Here is a 19,567-nt window from a genome sequence, read left to right on the forward strand (position 1 = left end):
TTTCTGCATAAGGCCCTGCCATTCTATGAATACTCTTGTTTAACTAAATAAATGCCATTCAAATTTGAGCATCCATGGTAGTCATTCATTTACTCCCTAAGACATATTCAATGAAAACTTGCTATGCACTGTGAGAGATATGAAGATGAAATATTATAATGTCTTATATCTGTATAATTTATTATAGTTTACAAAGTACTGTCATGTCCAGGAAATTTCTTTCAAAAACAAAAAATCTCTGTTGGGTGCAGGCCATTTTATTTAAATCCCTTTTTTAGGTGAGGAAAGTCAGGCCCAAAGAGTTTAAATGACTTTCCCAAGGTCATGCAATACTAGAACCCAGGAAGGCAAGTTTATTACGTATTTAAGGAGTAGCAAATAGTTCTGAGTGGCTGAAATGAAGGGGTGGCAAGATATAAAGCTGGAGACATGTTGGGGAGTCGAACTCTCTCCTGTTGGCCAACATTCCTCAAATTCCAGTATATCCCCACCATCTTTACAAAATCTGCCACATCTAACAACCTGGACTACTATTTTCTTAGCATTTTAAAAATGGATTCTGGATTGACTGACTGACTTTTCTTTTCACATTAAGCGGTAATAACAATGGTCTGAAATATACCTATTATTATTAAAATACAATTACAATGTGATAGTATGCAATTCTTGTTAACGTACAATGCATTCTTAATATACAATAATTTCGATGTAATATATTATATATCATAGTTTTACTTTAATAGATGTTAAATTAATTAAACAAGGAAGCTTTTGGTCAGAGGGGGCTCTAATGCCTTGAAAGCCTATGGAAGAAAACCAAAACCTATGCCTGTAAATGCCTCAAGGTTAAGAAATTGAAACCTAAGGACAACAGATCACAAACAGCCAGCTGGGCCTTCCCAGATAAGGCAACTGCTTAAGCTACAGCCAAGCAAATAACCCCTCGCTGTGCTTCCGTGTCTCCTCTGTAAAGGTCTTGCCCCTAGCTCCCATCTGTGGAGTGCTTCTAACTACTTCTGGTTTAGTGCTGCCCAATCCAAATGGATTTTTTTCCTCAAATGAACTCAAAAATTTTAATATGCCTCAGTTTAGCTTTAAACATACATATCTATATTTTCCCTAACAAGCAGTAAAATAAATATGTTAAGTAGTAAAAACATTCACCAGTATGCCCCTAAAATAATTTCACGTATCTTTAGGAATATCCGTACTATCCATTGGGAAAATGCTATGGACATTAGGGATCCTTTAAAGGATTTTAAACCTGGAAGTGACATAATCAGGTTGACATTTTAGACTTCCAGATCTCCTAGTCTGAGAGTGAAAGGAAGGAAGGAAGGATGTTGGGATGGGAACTCCAGCAAATAGTAAGTTAAGAGAAGTTATGTGAGCTTGGAACCACATTTTTAATTACCTTTAAATAAAATAGACACTAAGGTCATGAAATTTCCTATAGAGTCTGAAGTAATGTCATTTTCTACCTCTGAACGGCACCTTGTAACTGGGGCAGGCTGCGTATGAATTAGTGCTGTATAAACCAGCAAAGATTTCCTTGACTATAGTCAAAAATAATTTTTCTGGGAGACTAAACACAGCATCCAGACAATGAAATTATTACAAAATGATTAAGAAAAAAACCAATTAAATGGCATTGGCCTGATCATTTTCTGCAAAAGGTGGTTTGCAGAGATGGTGTTATCTGCTGAAATAAGAATGACAAGTTGGCAGGGCCATGGTGGCCCAACCCATGGGCGACACACCACCAGTGACATCATAGCAGTCTCCCGACAAGGCAGAAGTTGTCGTACTGACACTCATTCATGTGCTCTTGTGGATTTTAAAGCATTAACTTACAAATGTGAAATAAAACATGATAAAATCTTTTTTCCAATGCCCAATGAGCAACCCATGTCTGTTTGGGATAGAACCCCAGAGAAGGTGGAAGAGAACTGACAGTAGGTTGTGGGAAGTCTTTGTTGGGATTCCCAACTTGGGAAATACGAGCTAAGGAATGCTCCTCTCACGGAAGGAGAAACTAAGAGGCTAGGTAAGTGGAGCCCAGTCACGAACACAAGCTGGTGCTGGTGCCAGAGTCATAATGTAAGCCTCTTCAGACTTACTTCGTTTTGGAGGCAAACGTCTTCAAATGCGAATAGTAAGTACAAACAGGTTTTAAGTACTTTGTTCAAATTACAGGAAACAGAGCTGCTTCCTTCATAGTGCCTCACGGCCAAGTCCATGGGCACCCCCGGAGTCAGGCTTCCCTCCGCTGGAGGAGCAGGGCTCGTGTAGGGCCGGTTTAGCTTCCTCCAGCAGGGAAGATCACGGTTCCTCCCATCTGGGTTTCCACCACAGTGTTGGTGGGATCCAACACTGCCGAAAAGATCTTGGCCAGGCATCCTTCAAAGTAATGTCTCATGTGGCCACAACAGCAACTTTTTGCCTTTCCCTGAGAATAAGAATGGAACTCTTCAGTTGAGAATGAGTTGGCTGGTGTTTCACACTTGACATCTTGAAAATAGATAGAGCTAGCCCCGCAAGTACACAGAGGCAGAGGAGCATCATCAGTGTCTTCCCTGCTCCCCAGACCACACCCACCAATCTGACCCGCACTCACACCAACAACTGTTACTTTACTGGCTTTGACCTTCCAACAGTCTTGAGTCCAGAGCGCTCTGAGTCCCTCTCACTCGTGTAAGGTGAGGAGGTTCAGATCCCCATAATGGCTGCCCAGACTCTCCTTACTGTCCTCAGCTCTTGTCTTCTTCCTGGTGGCCTGTGGCTGTTTGACGCTTCCAGCTTCATATACTCTTCTGATTTGGGTGCCAGGACACTTGCTCCACCCCCAGCAGGCACGGTCCCTGCCGAGGGCCACCATCTCATCCAGCCACAGTTGAAGGGACAGCCCCATGTGGCCACATTCTGCACCACTTAATCCCACCCCTGCCTTGGACACCACTGATTAGCTCAAGGGTGACCCCGTCGTTCAAGAATAGTCCAGGCTGTAAATAGGCCTTGTGCAGGAGGACACAATGGAGCCCATTAGATTTTTCTCTTGGGAGCCTAAAGTGGTTATATCAGGTGACGGGGAAAAGTAAACTATGAGAAAGCAAAGCTAAGAGGAGAGCAGAGGTTTTCAAAGCGCATCCCAAGGAGTCACTGGGGTTCTGCGGAGGTAACGCAGGGCGGACTCAGGGGGGAGCTGTGTGGGAGGAGCCAAGACTGCACCCACTTTATTCAGACCATTTCCACTCCTATCAGTTTTTAAACATAAAGTATTGTTTGAAGAAACATTTTCACTGTTTAAAAGTGTTTGAAAATCATAAAGAAGAGGAAAAAATAGAACTAGTGACGGTTAAGGACGCTAGATAATAAATATCCAACAGCGAGGCCCTGGGAGAATGGCTGAGTCCCATGAACGCAGACCACTGGCTCAAGACCCCTGCCCTCCTGCTCTCCTGGGCCCCAGCTCCCACTGGCTTGCCCTGGGGCCTGTAAATGTGTATCCTTATAGTAAACTGCCACAACCCTGTCCCAGGTCCTCTCCGATTCAATCACGTACGGCAGCTGAGTATTTCCTGCATCTAAGAAACTCTGCTAAAAGAACCCCAAATACCCACAAGGATGCTCCAGTAGAAAGAGATTTTAACCCAAAATATCACAGCTCTTTTCGCCTATAATTGGAGGATCTGACTGTTGCATTATGCACGTATTTTAGGCCCTAAAACTTGGCTTATTTTTTGCCTTTGTTTTTTTTTTCAACTTTATAATCTCTTAGATTAAAGAATTCAGTAATTTCCAGGTCCCAGGAAGGAGAACACTGAAAAGATACCTCTCTGTGTTGCCTTCTAGAGCCCTCTTCCTGACGCCAATGGAGTCGGATGGGGGTGAAGGAAGAGGAGGAGGCCGAGGCGTTGGCACTGCTGTGACGGTTCCTTCTCCACTGGACAGCACACTCCATGTGGCGGGGCCACGCCTGGCTCCCTGCTGTACCCCAACACCTAGCCCAGAGCCTACTATACAGCAGGCATTGAATCAGCATTTATTGACAGGCTGGCTGACTAACCCATGGCTCCAGGTAAGATTCTTGCTTTCTGGGACAAGCCTCCTATCTTTGGGAAGTCTATTATGTTTGTTCAAGAGTCTTAACTCAATGACAGAAATTCAGACAGTTAATTATCTTTCTTTAGGGCATTAGGTTATCTTTGGAAATAGGATGCTTGGTGGCCTGTCCTGACATCCTAGAATTTCCTGAGAGGAAACGTGAATTAACTGCCCCTCTGTAATTCTATTAATTTTTTAATGGTTACCCAAGTTAAGTAGTTTCTATATAATTTTCATAAAATTAGGTGAATTCTGAGGCCTAAGCATTTCAAATTCAATGGAAGTTAACTGCCTGTATTTTCATTTCTGAAAACTCATACTGAGATAAAAGTCTTCTGTAAAAATATTCACAGCAGTTGACAGAATTATTCAAGTACTTATTTAATGCCAAGAAAATGATCTCAAATTAAAAAGTAATGGAGAATGGGATCCTGAGCTGTCATTTTAAGGTAAGCCTGCACAGGTGTGACTTTTTTCACTACACCAGAGCACTTCTGTAAGTTGAACAAGTGGACAAATATCAAAATAGAAGTCAGAAAATTGTGACTGAGTTCCTTTGTTACCACCATTTTAAATGATCTCTACAAACAAGTCACTTTCTCTTAGATTTTGAGCAAAAATTAAAAAAAAAATTTTTTAGTAAAACTTATTCTTTTTATTCTTTTAACCACAGATGCTCACTTAAAAAAAGTCTGTATGGGTTCCTTTTTCGCGGCGCCTTGGAGGCAGTCGGTTGCTTCAGAATGAAGCTGAACGTCTCTTTCCCGGCCACCGGCTGCCAGAAACTCATTGAAGTGGACGATGAATGCAAACTTCGTACCTTTTATGAGAAGCGCATGGCCACAGAAGTTGCTGCTGACGCTCTGGGTGAAGAATGGAATGGAAGGGTTACGTGGTCCGAATTAGTGGTGGGAACGACAAACAAGGTTTCCCCATGAAGCAGGGTGTCTTGACCCATGGCCGAGTCCGCCTGCTACTGAGTAAGGGGCACTCCCGTTCCAGGCCAAGGAGGACTGGAGAAAGAAAGCGCAGATCTGTACGGGGTTGTATTGTGGGTGCCAATCTGAGTGTTCTCAATTTGGTCATCGTAAAAAAAGGGGAGAAGGATATGCCTGGACTCACTGATACTACCATGCCTCGTCGCCTGGAGCCCAAAAGAGCTAGCAGAATCTGCAAACTTTTCAACCTCTCTAAAGAAGATGATGTCCGCCAGTATGTTGTGACAAAGCCCCTCAACAAAGAAGGTAAGAAACCTAGGACCAAAGCTCCCAAGATTCAGCGTCTTGTTACCCCACGCGTTCTGCAACACAAACGTCGGCGTATTGCTCTGAAGAAACAGCATACTAAGAACAAAGAAGAGGCTGCAGAATATGCTAAGCTTTTGGCTAAGAGGATGGAGGCCAAAGAAAAACGCCAGAAACAGACTGCCAAGAGACGGAGGCTGTCCTCTCTGAGAGCTTCTACCTCTAAGTCTGAATCCAGTCAAAATGAGATGTTCTAAGAGTAACAAATAAATAAGATCAGATATCCAAAAAAACAAAAATCTGTATGTTTTTATTGACTATAAAAGTAACACAAACAAATACGCCAGAAGAGGTAGTAAAGCCGCCTTACCTTAGAATATATACGAATCTGCTTCTTAAATTGGGACAGAACAAGGAAAAAGCAAGACAAAAGACAAAATTGTCCCACACATTTTGGAGTTTGGAGAGAGACAGAGACTGATACAAAGTATTTTCTGATGTCTGGGTTATCAGCAGATACCTGATATTTATTATATGCATGTGTGAAATTTGCTTCTGTCATCAACAGTTTTTTTCTTTAAATATCAAATAATCTTCCCCTTTTGGGCAAATCAGGCTAATAATATCAATGTGAAGAGTCAGGGGAAAGTTATGGGTCATTTTAGAATCTTTACTGTTATAGACTTGATGGTCTTAATCTCCTAGTTCTTAAAAGAAGTAAAATCGATGGGAATCTTTGCCATATAGTTTTAGGAACTTTTGGCTAACTGAGGAGGCAATGGCAGGGTTTAGTTATTGGCGGGGCAAACGTGACTTTCATTCAGTCACTTATTCATTCAAGCAGCATTTACCGCATTCCTCTTACACACCCATCAGCTAAGGCAAAGAGGCCAGATGTTTTTGCTGTCTCCCCTCCCAACCCCCTTCTTGTGGCATATCTAAACACAAACCTGATTAACTACAATATAAAACAGAGGGCACCCAGTACTCTAAGATATGAATGTGACATCATTAGAATTTAGGGGGTGAAGGGAGATCTTCTTACTGGGCAGACTGGGGAAGGCTTTTCACCTTCAGCATGAAAGACAAAGTGGATTTCAACAGTGGAGACAAGAAGGAAGGCTGTACAGTCAGGGAGAAGCACGTATGCAAAGGCAGAAGGGAAGATGGGGCAGTTGGGGAAATGATCAAGTTTGCCAAGAACCTGGTATAGATAAAGGACAGTGCTGGTAAGTCTGAAAAAATAGATTGGCCCCCAAACAGGACGGCTCTTAAATGCCATGCTGGGGAGTTTTACCTTTATTAAGTGGGCAGTGGGCAGTGGGCAGTGGGAAGTCATTCAAAGGGCAGAATGCTTTAAGAAATGTAGTTGCAGGAGATTAATCCAGCAACAGTACACAGAATACAGTGGCGGGTGGGGGGGATGCCAATCGAGGGAGCATTACTATCCTCCCAGTGACAGGAACTGAGGACAGCTTTGGGGGCAGGAAGAATGAAAATGAAGGGCAGATTCAGAAAACACTGCAGGCAAACATCAGGATGGCAGGAAGGAAGGGCAAAGGACTAACGTTCATTGAGGACATACTATGTTACTCTAACGCATAGAAATACATAATACAGGATGAACACATGTCTTGCTTTTCTTGGCAAAGTCTGAGTTTGTGCCTTTTTTCCTTTCCTTTCTTTCTTTTTTTTAATTTTTTTGATCATGGGATAATTAGTAGTTAGTGGCCTCTTTCATTCTCAGTGTGTTCTGGTCTGGACAATATAGCACACAATCATGCTTTTTTATACTTCTACTTTTTGATTCCTCAAAACAATCCTTCAGTTTATACATGAAGAAGCTGAAGATCTGAGGAGTTGCCTAACGGCAAGTGGCCAATAGGTGGCAGAGCCTGGATCTGAACCAGGATCTGTGAAGTCCCCAAACCCCTGAACTTTCTCCTACACCTGGTTTCCTGCCCTCAACTTGTGATGGGTCGTGGAGGGCATAGAGCTTGGGAGGTTCATTCAAAGAAATAGGAGGTGTCAGGAAGAGTCAGGTTCTGGTAAAAGATGACATGTTCTGGTTTGAATGTGTGGTCTGTTAGGTCTTTACGGTGCTAAAAGGATATTGAAGCAGTTGGAGATACTGGCTGGAACTTGGGAGCAAAATCACACTCCAGTTATGGATTTGTGAGCTTTCCAGATCGACAGATGCAGGACCCTGGGGCTGAATGACATCGCCAAGTATGAGACCGCAGGACAAAGGTCACAGCTCAGATGCCTGCAGCGGCCAGGCAGGTGACACACATGAGTGGGGGTGGGTGAGGGGCAGGCAGGAGACAGTAGGCAGTGGCAGAAGGAGGCGTTTGTGAGCATTATCTTAATTTCCCCTGGAAAGATTTGCAGTTTTAGATAGAAACAATACGGCCATTAATACTGTAGTCTATTTCTTAATTAAAGCTGGCAACTAGAGCAATTTCCTGTAATTTAATTAAAAAGAAATCACAATATATTTATTAAAAATAGTAATTTTGTTAACGATAAGACTAATGAGTAGAACAGAAAATTATAAATTGTAGTCATTCAACTTTTACCCACTTGTTTATCCTAGGAGAGACCTCAAGTAAGAGGTTTTAAAAAGTGCAGTTAGTTCTTATCAAAATCACTAGCGACATGCAAGTATATTCAAACAAATTGCAGTGCATTTTTGGATCTGTTTCTTTTCATTTTTTCTTTAGTGGAGGTGCTGGGGATTGAACCCAGGACCTTGTGCATGCTAAGCATGTGCTCTACCACTGAGCTATATCCCCACCCCACCAGATACACATTACTATATATAAAACAGATAAACAAGTTCCTACTGTATAGCACAGGGAACTATATTCAACTTTTTGTAAATAACATGTAATGGAAAAGAATCTGAAGAAAAAAATATATAAATATAACTGAATTGCTTTGCTGTATACCTGAAACTGATATTGTAAATCAACTACATGTCAATTAAAACTTTTTTTAAAAATTGCAGTGCATTTTTACTGTCCAAAATAATAGCCAAATATAACTCAGACACGATTGTCATGAACATGTAAGTGAGGGTTGGGGAGAGGGTAGAGGAAGATGCGGAGAGAGGAGGGATGGGGGTAAAGGGTGGAGAGTCTTTCAAAAAGCAGTATGTCCAGGTTTCCAATTTACATACCAGTTCATTTGCATTGGGAAGAAACCCTGTAATTTATTAATAAGAACTTAAGTGAGTAGTCTTATCATTGCTTCACACTTGTAATTAAAAGCTAACAAGCACTATAGCCTTCTGGGGCACCCACCTGTGGTTCTCAAACTCTTCCTAACATTAGATTCACCTGGACTTGTTTACTGGGAGGCCTCAACTACAACACAGATGGCTGGGCCACATCTGAAGACCTTCTGATTCAGTAGCTCTGGGATGGGTTGTGAGAGTTCGCATCTGTTACTAGTTCCCAGGCAAGGCAGAGGTTGCTGGTCCGGGGACCACACTTTGAGAAGCTCTGGTCTACACACCAGTGAATATGCCAGATGGGGCTGGCTGGCTTCTGCCCTTTTCAGAATCACCGTGGAGCACAAACATCCACCCAGGCTCTGTTTCTCATGGCACTCTGGAAAATGATTCAACGGCATGGCTTCAAACAGAGCTCCAACTTTTTGCCTCATTGTCTGTGTTCTGAATCCAACCTAGTTTAATATTTTGGAAAATGTTACCCTTTTCTGTACTGAGCAAAGTAAATATTTTGTCAGTTGTTAAGGATGAGCTGCAGAGTAAGACCTAAAGATGTATCCAAATTCAGCAGGAAGGCTTGGAACTGCTTTGGAACTTTTTCCAGATTGTGATTTGTAATGTATTTCAGAAGCCAGCAGAAATACCAACCACTCGATCTATTAAGAAAAGGCTGAATGAACCTTTTCACAGCAGATTTTTTTTTTCCACACCAACTCTCATTATGCTTGGCAAAGGAAAGAGAAAGGAGAGACAAAATGCTTTTGTGTCCATAGGATTTCATCTAAGTATTGTTCTCATACAAAGAACTTAGTAGCAGAGTTTTAGAACTGGAAGAAATTGTCAACAATCCCTTTTTGACAATTGAAACAGCTAAGGCCCAAGGAATGGAAATGTCACTTGCTTGAGAACAAGAGAGTGGCAGAGCTGGAGTTGGAATAAGACTCAAAGGCTCTTGATTCCTGGGCCAGAACAACATACCACAACACACCACCTCCATGCAGCAGAATCATGAGAAACTGATTTAAAAAGCAAGCAAAAACAATACTACCAATAATGCATTTTAGGGGGAAGGTATAGCTCAAGTGGTAAAGTATATGCTTATCATGCGTGACGTCCTGGGGTCAATCTCCAGTACCTCCATTAAAACAAGCAAACAAACAAACCTAATTACCTTAGTAGAGGAGGATGGTGTACCTCAGTGGTAGCAGGCGAGCTTAGTATGCCTGAGGTCCTGTGTTCAATCCCCAGTGCCTCCATTTAATAAATATATATAAACCTAACTGCCTTTCCCTCCAAAAATTAAAATAAAAAAATGCATTTTATACTGCATTTTCTCTGAAAACTCCTAAACCAACTGGTTACTGATGGCTTTGCCTACTGGTCAGAGAGAGAGCTGGCGGGCAGATAGAAGGCTTTTCTCACCTTCCTTACTGCATTTCCTGAAGCATCTTCCATTCTAGCGCTTTGGGTCTCTTTAACGTGGTGTTTGGGCTGAGACAGTAGAAACAGGTCCCTCATAATGGTAAAATTCACATTTTGACGAAGAAATATGTAGAGGAGATTCACAGAGGGCAAGGGGTCTGGAGATCATTGGGGTCACACATCTCATGAGTAGACGAGGAAATCAGAGCTCTCAGGAGCGGAGGAACTTGCTTGGGTCTTCAGTCTATTAAATGAAGAGCTAATGCTCAACTCCGGACCTCTTGCCCTGGAGCATGTTGCTATTTCTACCTTACCAACCTGTCTACTATAGTATAGTGTGTTGATGTAAGCCAGAAAAATGCCTGCTTCACTGTGAGTCTAGATCCCAAAATACTGAGTCTAGTCAGCATTAAGAAAGAAATATGGTCATTGTAATAGCTGACGTTTCTTGAGTGTTAGCTATGCCAGGCACTATTCTAAGCACTTTTACGGAATATTGCCTCTAATCAGTCATGGCACTGGGGAAGCTAGAATTCCATGAGGTGAGAAACGGAAATTAAGGGTGAGATGAAATAATGAATGTGAAGCACTTAGCACAGGGCCTACCTTGTCTTCCCAGGACATGGGATTAACTACTAGATGCAACAATCCACTGTAGGGATTTAGACGAGCTCTCAACTCACAGAACATACTAATACTAGCTGTTATTATCACATTTCCCCCTCTTTCTTCATATGGAACAGACCACAGAAATTGGATCTAGATGAAAGTTACGAGCCATCCAAGATTCAAACATAGGTAATATCCTTGGGAACTGGTTGCCACCAGTGGAGACCACACAGACCACAGTGTAGCTTGGATCAAAATGCTCTTGAAGGGCAAATGCTGAAGCCAGAGACCACAAAAGAACAGAATTAAACAGGTTTGTATTGGGCGCTGGTTTCAAAGAGCTCAGAGGGTTTACCGCCCATCTCTTCATCAGTCTTAACCACATTCAAGTTGGAGAGGAATGTGAACAGAGTATGAAGACTTCTTTCATATGAAGGCAGTTTGCAAAGACAAAACTGATCACTCAAAGTCAGTGGGGAGGACCCAATTCCCTTAATAAGGAAGTACTGATCGACTGGCAAAGGGTAAGAATGTCACCATTAAGGAAGATGAAACAATACTACTCACTAAAGCACCCATGGCAGGTCCACTGCCTTGTAAATTGCCTCCTTGGGAACACTTGACGTACCAGGTGCCTGCACACGGGCAAGAAACTACTATGGAAATCCAGACAGAGTCTGCCCTCCTCCTGCCCACTTCCTCTCCAACCTGGCAGCTAGAAAGGATTCCTTCTGTCTCTGTTACAAAGGGATAAAGGAGGATCAGTGGGTAGAAGTTGCATGAAGGTAGATCTTGGCTCAGGATCAGAGAGAACTCAAAAAACTAGTGGTATCCAACAGTGAACTTGCTGCTGGCTGAGATGGTGTGTGCTCGGTGGGCGATCACCAGTGGGGGTGGGCACCAGGGAACACTTAGAGGGTGTGTAGTTATTGGCATCACAATTCTTATTGTCGTTGTGATCATTATCTTATTAGCCTTTCAGCAGGTAGATGTGGGTATTGATTAGAGCTGAAGATGGTTCCACTTGAAGAGAAGCCAAAAAACAGATGAGAACTGTAGTTAGGTGAACTTGAGTTTGAATCCAGGTTCTGTTGTTTATTAGTTATATGACTTAGAATTGGTCATTAAACCTCTTTATGCCTGAGTTTCTCCAACCGTAAAATAGTATAATAACTATCTCTCCTGTCCATGGACTCATTCATTCACCAGATACTCATAAAGCATCCACTGTGGGCCAGGCACTTCTCTAGGTGCTGAGGAGCTGGTGGTGAACAACACAGACAAGACATCTACTCTCAGGGGGTTCATATTTTCATGTGTGTGAGAGGTTGGGAAAACATCCAAGTAAACATAAATATAACAAACTAACAAATGGACTAAATATTTACGCAGATAGTAATAAATGCTATGAACTAAATAAGACAGGATGTCCAAGATAGCTTTAGTTATTTAGGGCAGTCAAAAAAAGACTTCTCTTAGAAGGGGACATACATGTTGGAACCTAAAGTAAGAGACGGGACCAGCTTTGAGAAACTCTATCAGAGGGAACAACAGCAAAGGCCCTGCCATCCTACCTGGCTGGACGCCTGTGTTTAAGATGAGGTTGGTGATGAGGATTAAAGGAGAGAAAGTAGCATGATCTGTACTACAGTTCGTGGCACATAGGAAACATTCATATTATTCATATTCAAAAAATTCCACGACATACGATGCCCTAATATAGCTAGGGCAGACGGAGGCAGCAATTCTCCACCCTCTGACACCCTCAAGTGCCCAGGCCTCACCGTAGGGACATGCCACTCTGCTAACCTAACCTACCCCACCTCACCCTAGCATGATCCAGCTCTTAACCACTGGAGAGGACAGAATTTCAGGACTGGAAAAGAACTCGGTGCGTCCATGTCCCGGCTCTCACAACATGACAAGGGGTGATTTGAGGGCTCCTTGGAGCAGCCTCCCCTGAGGCAGGGAAGGCTGGGGCAGGTGAGGAGGATGGGACTCTGGGCCTCCTGCCCTTACTTCAACCAGAGGATTTCTATAAGCATTTATTTTTCACTTGAAAAAATGAACTGTTTTGTTAAAACAGCTCCAAGGCTTGAAAATACCAACTGAGTACTGTTTTTAAGGTAAGGAAACTGATCCTCAAAAAGAGATCATTTAGTTGATTCATTGTGACCTGGGACTAAGGCTTATCTCCCGACTTCTGATTTATAATTTCCCCATATGTATTATTACATAAAAACACCATCCTGATTTTTATGGATATGGGATTTGTTTCTGTTCAACTTTATGTCCACCAGTATGTATTCCCTTTAATAAACATGTTTATCTGGGTTCTGATCCTTGAGTTCCGATACTTTGGAAAGAACCACTTCTATTTAATTAATTTTGAACAACAATCCAGGACCAGTTTTCAGCGTCTTGCAGTTCATAGAGTTTTCCTCAGAACCCAAAGATGTGTCAGTTAGGGCTGAGGAGTAAAATTTGAAGGAAACAGGATTAAAGCAGCACTTTATGAAAAGTTTTTAAAAAGCTGCATCGTTCTTTCCTACTTGAGAGAAAATGAAAACTGAAATTGGTAAAAGAGGAAACAGAATCAGGAGTCAGAAAGCATCAGAGGTTTAGGAAAACAATAAAAGACACTATTTGCAAAATATCGAGAATGCACACAGGATCCTTCTGGGTAAGTATTTCTTAGGAATCACACCTGAGATAGTGGAAACAGTTTATGTTTTGTTTAGACTCAAGTTCTGGTGGGCAAACACTGGAAGCAGGTTTAGAGGAAGGCAGAAGTCTGCAAAGACTAGTAAAGACATACGTCAAACACCTGCTTCAAGGACAGGAAACTGGCTGGGAGAGTTGGGGCAAAGAGAGGCAAGTTTTGAGTTGGAAGAGGACACAGTAACAATGGGGAACATGATGCTTTATTCTATTCGTGACCTCGGAAAGCAACAGCAGTACGGGAGAAGGTGACTGAAGGTGTTTCCTGGATGAGCTGACAGTAGCCAGGGATAAGTCACCATCTTTGAGTCAGTTCACGCTGGCAGCGAAAGCCAGGTGACGGGAGCATGCATACAGGGTTGTAAATGGTCAGAGCTCAAGGCACTCTCAGAAGAAGGCTAACAGGTTTCTCTTCAAAGGAGAGTAAAGGCATTGCAAAAAAATCCCACAACTGGATGGGAAAAAAAACCCAAAGGAGGACAACACTAGCGGTAAGTATAAGCTAACATCTTCACTCTATATGGAGTTCATTCAAGTTGCTAAAGAGAGTGAATTCACAAATGAGAAAACGCAGGTAGTAAATACACCCGTGGGAGAACGTTCACACTAAAACCACAACGAGATGCTGTGCTTCCTTCTGCTGCACGAGTGCTGACAAGGGTGTAGTGAAACCGGTGAGCTCGTGCGCTGCAGGGAGCCTCGTAAATCCATTCAGCCCTTCTAGAAGGAGAGCAGTTTGGCAACACGCATTGAGCTGTAAACACGGTCAGACCACATGACCAGTAATCCCACTGGTGGAAATCTATCCTAAATTTAAAAATATGTGAACAGCTATATCCATAAAGGTGTTTGTTGGAAGTGTTTAAAATATTGCAAACTCAGAATGAGTAAGGGATTTCAGTTCAATTCAGCAAATGATAACTGAATACCTATAAGTAGCTGGGTACAATAAAGCAGAATTCCTTCCCTCGACGATTCATAACCACAACTTAATGCCTGTGCTCTTTTCAATATTATGAAAACATTGAAAGGGAGGAAACCCAGTTTAAGAGGTTAAAATGTGTGTGATATATTAAATTAAAAAAGCTGTACACAAGGATTCTACTTACCACAATGTTTAGGAGAAAAAAAAAAAATGAAAAAGCCCAGAAGGAAATAAACTAAAACACAACAATGATGGAATAATGCGTTACATTTTCTTTTTCTTGATTTTTCTCTAATGTGGTTACAGTACCTTTAAAATAAAGGACAATAATAAAAAGGAGAAGAGAAACAGAAAAAATAAGGTGGTGACTGAATTAAGGATGAAGATTAATGGGGAAAAGTACTAAGTGTACTTAAGAATTTTTATTTATTTAAAAACTGCTTTTCGTTGTATATCTTTAGTAATTATTAGTACTAATGATTTGTTAATTCAATAAACTTTTATTTTAGTAGAAAAATTATGAGGGTTCTAAATCAGAGATTTACTGAGTCTCACCCATGGAAGCCTTCAGAATCTCACATAAATAAAAGTTACTCTGAACCATGAGCTTATGAAATTCTGCTACTTAGAAATGATTTGCTTCCAAGGTTTGCGCCTGAAGAACAGGTAAGATTCTGGTGCCCTAACCAAGGTGGGAAAAGTGGCTTCCCCCAGGCAAGGACTTCCTAGGGGCAATGCGGCAGCATTGTCTTTAGCAAGAAGGAGCAGCCGTGTTCAAGGACACAGAGGCCCACGGGGCATGGGTTTCCAGGTATTCTGAGTCCCCATATTAACTGCTCCAGTTCCTTGGGCCTGGCTCTTTCCAGGAGACCCAAAGACAGTGTCAGTTCAACTAACACTGATGCAAACACCCACAGGATCAAACTTTGTGGGTTTAAAAAAAAAAAAAAAAGCTCTTTTTTGAGGCCAAATAAAAGACTCTTTTTACGTGGCCATTGAAAGTTCTTGGATTTTTCTTTACTTTGAACCAAGCACATTTGGATTTGAGCTTGTCATTCTACTTCTCACCGCAGGGGCCTTGAACCCCTCATACCCTTTCTGCTCTTTCATGACAGCGGTGATCCAAAACCTTGCCTCCCTCCGGGAGCCCCTGATGCCAGGGGAGCACAAGTGCACTGAACTCCTGCATTCCCCACTGGGCGCCGCGAGCTGTGAGAATGGCGTGCTGGCATCAACTCTGACTTCTTCTCTGCATCCCACCTAACCTAGGTTAGATCATCCTTCCCAATTCTTCCTATTTCCTAAACATGTTTCCTGAACCCCACTCCCAGGATCAATTTCCACATCATCATAGTTCTTGACTGCAGGCAATTGAAACTGACTCCAATCATCATTAGCCCAACAACAACAAAAAGCAGGTTTTGGAAGGCTATCAGCAGCTCAAAGGACCAAAAGGTCTGAAGGATCAGGCTTGTATAATACCAGGAACAAGAGCCCCAGTGTGGTCGTGGGAAGCAAGCAAGGTTTCTCTAACAAGCTGACTCAAGTTCTGCGTTAGAAAGAAATTTATGAAAACGTGAGTGAAAACTAAAAAGATCTCAATTAGATACACGTAGTATTGCACCTGCTATTGACTACTAATTGCAGTTTTACCACCAACTAGTAGTGTAATCCTGCATGAGTTATTTTACATTTCTGAGCCTTAATATCACCCTCTGTTAAATCAAGAACCAGGTTAGAGATGGTTTAAACCATGGCTCTCTTCCGGCTGTCATGATCTTTGAGTCTCTACCAGGAGGGAGAACCTGTCTGAGCCCCTCCTCTCCCGCCCCCACGCACCTGGGGAAGACACCTGGAGGCAAGCGGAAGCCACTTCTGTTAAAACCCAATGCAGCCATAGAACCCTTCTCAATACTCCAGATACCTGCTACCCATGGGCTGGAGTTCGCATGTAAGGGGAAATCAATTTGCCACTCCTGTTCTGTGGTAGGTTGTTCTGCTTTCACAGGATGAGCTAACCCAGAAAAACCAAGATATCCTAAGAGCATCAGACAAAGTCTTTGCTCAAAAGAATCCTCGAGACCAGCTCTTGCCCTGCTGCTAAACATCCGTTCAGCTTGTACAATCTCCCTGGTAACCAAACACAGTAAGGTGTCATCTCGTCAGCCTGAAGGTTTTGTTGTGTAGTTCAAACACACTTCAGGAGCGCTCAGCATGGCAGTCTTCATTCAGTTCTTACAGGCCTGGTCTTTTGTCCTCCATTCTCCCTGTCCACACACCTGATGTTTATATTCTGCTGGAATCCTCCAAACTGAACATAATGGAACTCAGGGAAACCTAGAAAAGCCCTGAGTCCAATTCAGTCGGTCTTAATAATCAAAAGATCTGGAAACAGCAATGCCAGAACTTTGTATAATTCAATCAGGATAAGGTAAGGGAGAAAGAGTCTACTGAAAGAAAAAAAATTAAAAAAAATATGAAACAAGAGTCTTGACAATTTCTTGCTTCCAAATCAAAAGGTTCTTATCACCCAACAAGACGTGTTAGTTAGGACTCGATTTGGCTACATGTATCAGAAAGACTTGACATCTCAGTGCCTTAGAACAGGGGTTAGCAAGCTCATGCCCATGGATTCAATCTGCCCTGCCACCCACTTGTGTAAATTACAATTTTATTTGAACATAGTCCCTCACCTGTTCATGTGTTGTCTACGGCTGCCCTGGTACTCCGACAGCAGAGCCCAGCAGTTGTGATGCAGATTATATGGCCTACAAAGCTGAGAACACTTACTGTCTGGCCCTTTACAGAAAAAGTGTGCTAACCACTGCCTGAGAGTGTCAGTTAAGTTCTCTCTCATCTAAAGAAGTCCAGAGGCCAGTGGCACGGGAGAATTAATCATCAGAGAACAGACTCCTTCTGTCTTTCTGCCTTGACATCTTAACTTCCATCGTCAAGGGCACCTCATGGTCCCAATAGCTTCTGAGACTCTTGTTACCATTTCTAATATTCCAACCAAAAAAAAGAGGACAAGCAGAAGGTAAATGGAGAGCCCTCCCTGAGTCAGCTCTTACTAAGTGGCCTTCCTGGAAGTTCCACAAAACACTTCCACTTACATTTTATTTGTCAGAACCTAGCCACTTGTCCTATCTAGCTGAAAAGGGGACTGGGAAATAAAGGTTTTTCATTTTTGTTTTTGTTTTTAATTTCTGGTGGCCCTGTGCCCAGATGAAAATGAGCCTCTTATTTTGGAGGAAAGAGAGGGTGGATACTGAGTGAGGCATGTAGAAATCTCAGCTATAAACCACTCTCTAGTGAAACCATGACTAGCAGATTCACAGGTAACCTGTGCTTTTTTCCATTTGGGGGCGGAAATTTTTGAAGAAAAAAGACTTTGTATTCTGACATCATTAATACTACTTCTTTTGTCTTATGTTTAATCATTTGGTATGTATATGGGCCAGTTATGTCAGTGACTATCAGAACAAAACAACAGAACTATTATAGACTAGGTGACTTTGACAACAAACATTTATCTCCATAGTTCTGGAGGCTGTAAAGTCCAGGATCAAGGTGCTGGCAAGATTTAATGTCTATTGAGAACCCTGTTCCTGGTTCACAGCCAGACTTCTCACTGGGTTCTCATGTGACAGAAAGAGAATGAGAGAGCAGTCTGGGGTCCCTTTTATAAAGACACTAACCCTATTCATGAGGGCTCCATACTCATGACCTAATCATCTTCCACGGGTCCCTGTCTCCTAATCCCATTACCTTTGAGGGTTACACTTTCAGCACATGAAATTGTGTGTGGGGGGGGACACAACTATTTAGTCCATCATAGTGATTGATCAATTCATTCATTCAGTGAGGCTTACTGAGGACCCACAATGTTCCAGGCATGCTGTGATGACCCCCAGTCCCTGCCTTCAAAAAGTCCAAGTCAACAAGGGAGACAGACAAGCTCATGGACAGTGGCCTTTCAGGGAGACAAGTTTCCTGGGAAGGTAGATATTGGCACATCATGGAAAGCATATAGGAAGGTCTGAAGACTTGAGCTGAATATTGAAGAACTAGTTGGAAGGAATTTGTTGGGTGAAGAAGTGGGAGCAAGGGCATTCCAATAAGAGGGAGCAGCATGTGCAAAGACATGGAAGAGCAAGAGAGAGGGAATGAGCATGGATAATCTGGCTGAGCACAAGGTGTGCTGGGGGGGGGCAGGGGGCACAAGAGATCAGCCAGGGAGATGGGCACCCATCACTTCTAGAACAGAAGGGACCTTGGCACCAAGGTGGGTTTCCTCTGGACAGTGATGAGTAGGCATTGAAGGGTATCACTTGGGAGAGTGACATGATCAATCTGTTTCATGAAGATCATTCTGGTCATAGAAAGGATAGATCGGGGTGGGGTGAAGAGGTGGGAAGATAGCAGAAAGCTTCCATTTACATATCTTGCAATTGTGCTAATGTTAAAATATAATCTTGTATTATTTCAGGAGACGATCCATTCACCCAAAAGCTAAGTAATAAAGAGATACAATGGATAAAAATAACCTCTATTTCATTTAATTCTCACAGCCATCCTGTGAAACCCCACCTTACACTTGAGGTAACTGAGGCTCAGAAAGTTAAGCGGCTTTTCTAAATCTCACAGCTGTCAAGGGGCAGAGTGGGGCTCACATTAAGGGTTTCTGATCCCAAGTCCAGTGCTCTTTTTACTGCATGTTGAGAGCAACAAGCGTTCTAGCCTCACCTCACCCCTCAATCCAGTCGAAGCAGTACTATTTGCATGGCTTGGCAGGGACACATCTTAGTGGCACTAAACACAGGAAAACATGGAGGCATTTCCCTTTAGTTACTTTATGAGGCAAGATACCAGGAGTATTTCCTTAGGTTTTGGCAAATTCTCTTAATAGGAAAAATCAACCATATATTTTATTATCCTTTGTTCAGCGGAAATTATTCAAACACCCATGAAAGATCTGTTCCCCATGATTCTAACTTTCTATTTGATTCTAGTCTTTCATCATTTATGTGGGGAAATGTAAGAATTCTTTACACTTGTTTAAAGTCTAGAATAAATTAAATAATGTTTTTATTTTTTTAAATTGTTCTCGCAGATTTTTGTCTTCTCAGAAAGAACTTTCCTGATACCTGTCCTCATCCCCCAACCTCCATGTTTGAGTTGGAAACTATCTCTTATTTATTACGTTATGCCACAGCCCATCAAGACACTTAAAAACCTGCACTGTGATGGTTGGTTTCCTTGTCTTTTTCTCCACTAGACAATAAGATCCTTGAAGTCAGCAACAGG

At 42.3% G+C, this 19,567-nt stretch overlaps 1 protein-coding gene and 1 pseudogene across 1 annotated transcript in view; one reads left to right on the forward strand and one right to left on the reverse strand.

Moving 5' to 3' along the window:
- Nucleotides 1-19,567, reverse strand: part of AIG1 (androgen induced 1) — a 220,216-nt gene that overhangs the window by 83,744 nt on the left and 116,905 nt on the right. The window lies entirely within an intron of this gene.
- On the forward strand, nucleotides 4,812-5,620 carry LOC105092059 (small ribosomal subunit protein eS6-like; annotated as a pseudogene).

Source organism: Camelus dromedarius, chromosome 6 (genome assembly GCF_036321535.1).
Source record: "Camelus dromedarius isolate mCamDro1 chromosome 6, mCamDro1.pat, whole genome shotgun sequence".
Taxonomy (NCBI): domain Eukaryota; kingdom Metazoa; phylum Chordata; class Mammalia; order Artiodactyla; family Camelidae; genus Camelus; species Camelus dromedarius.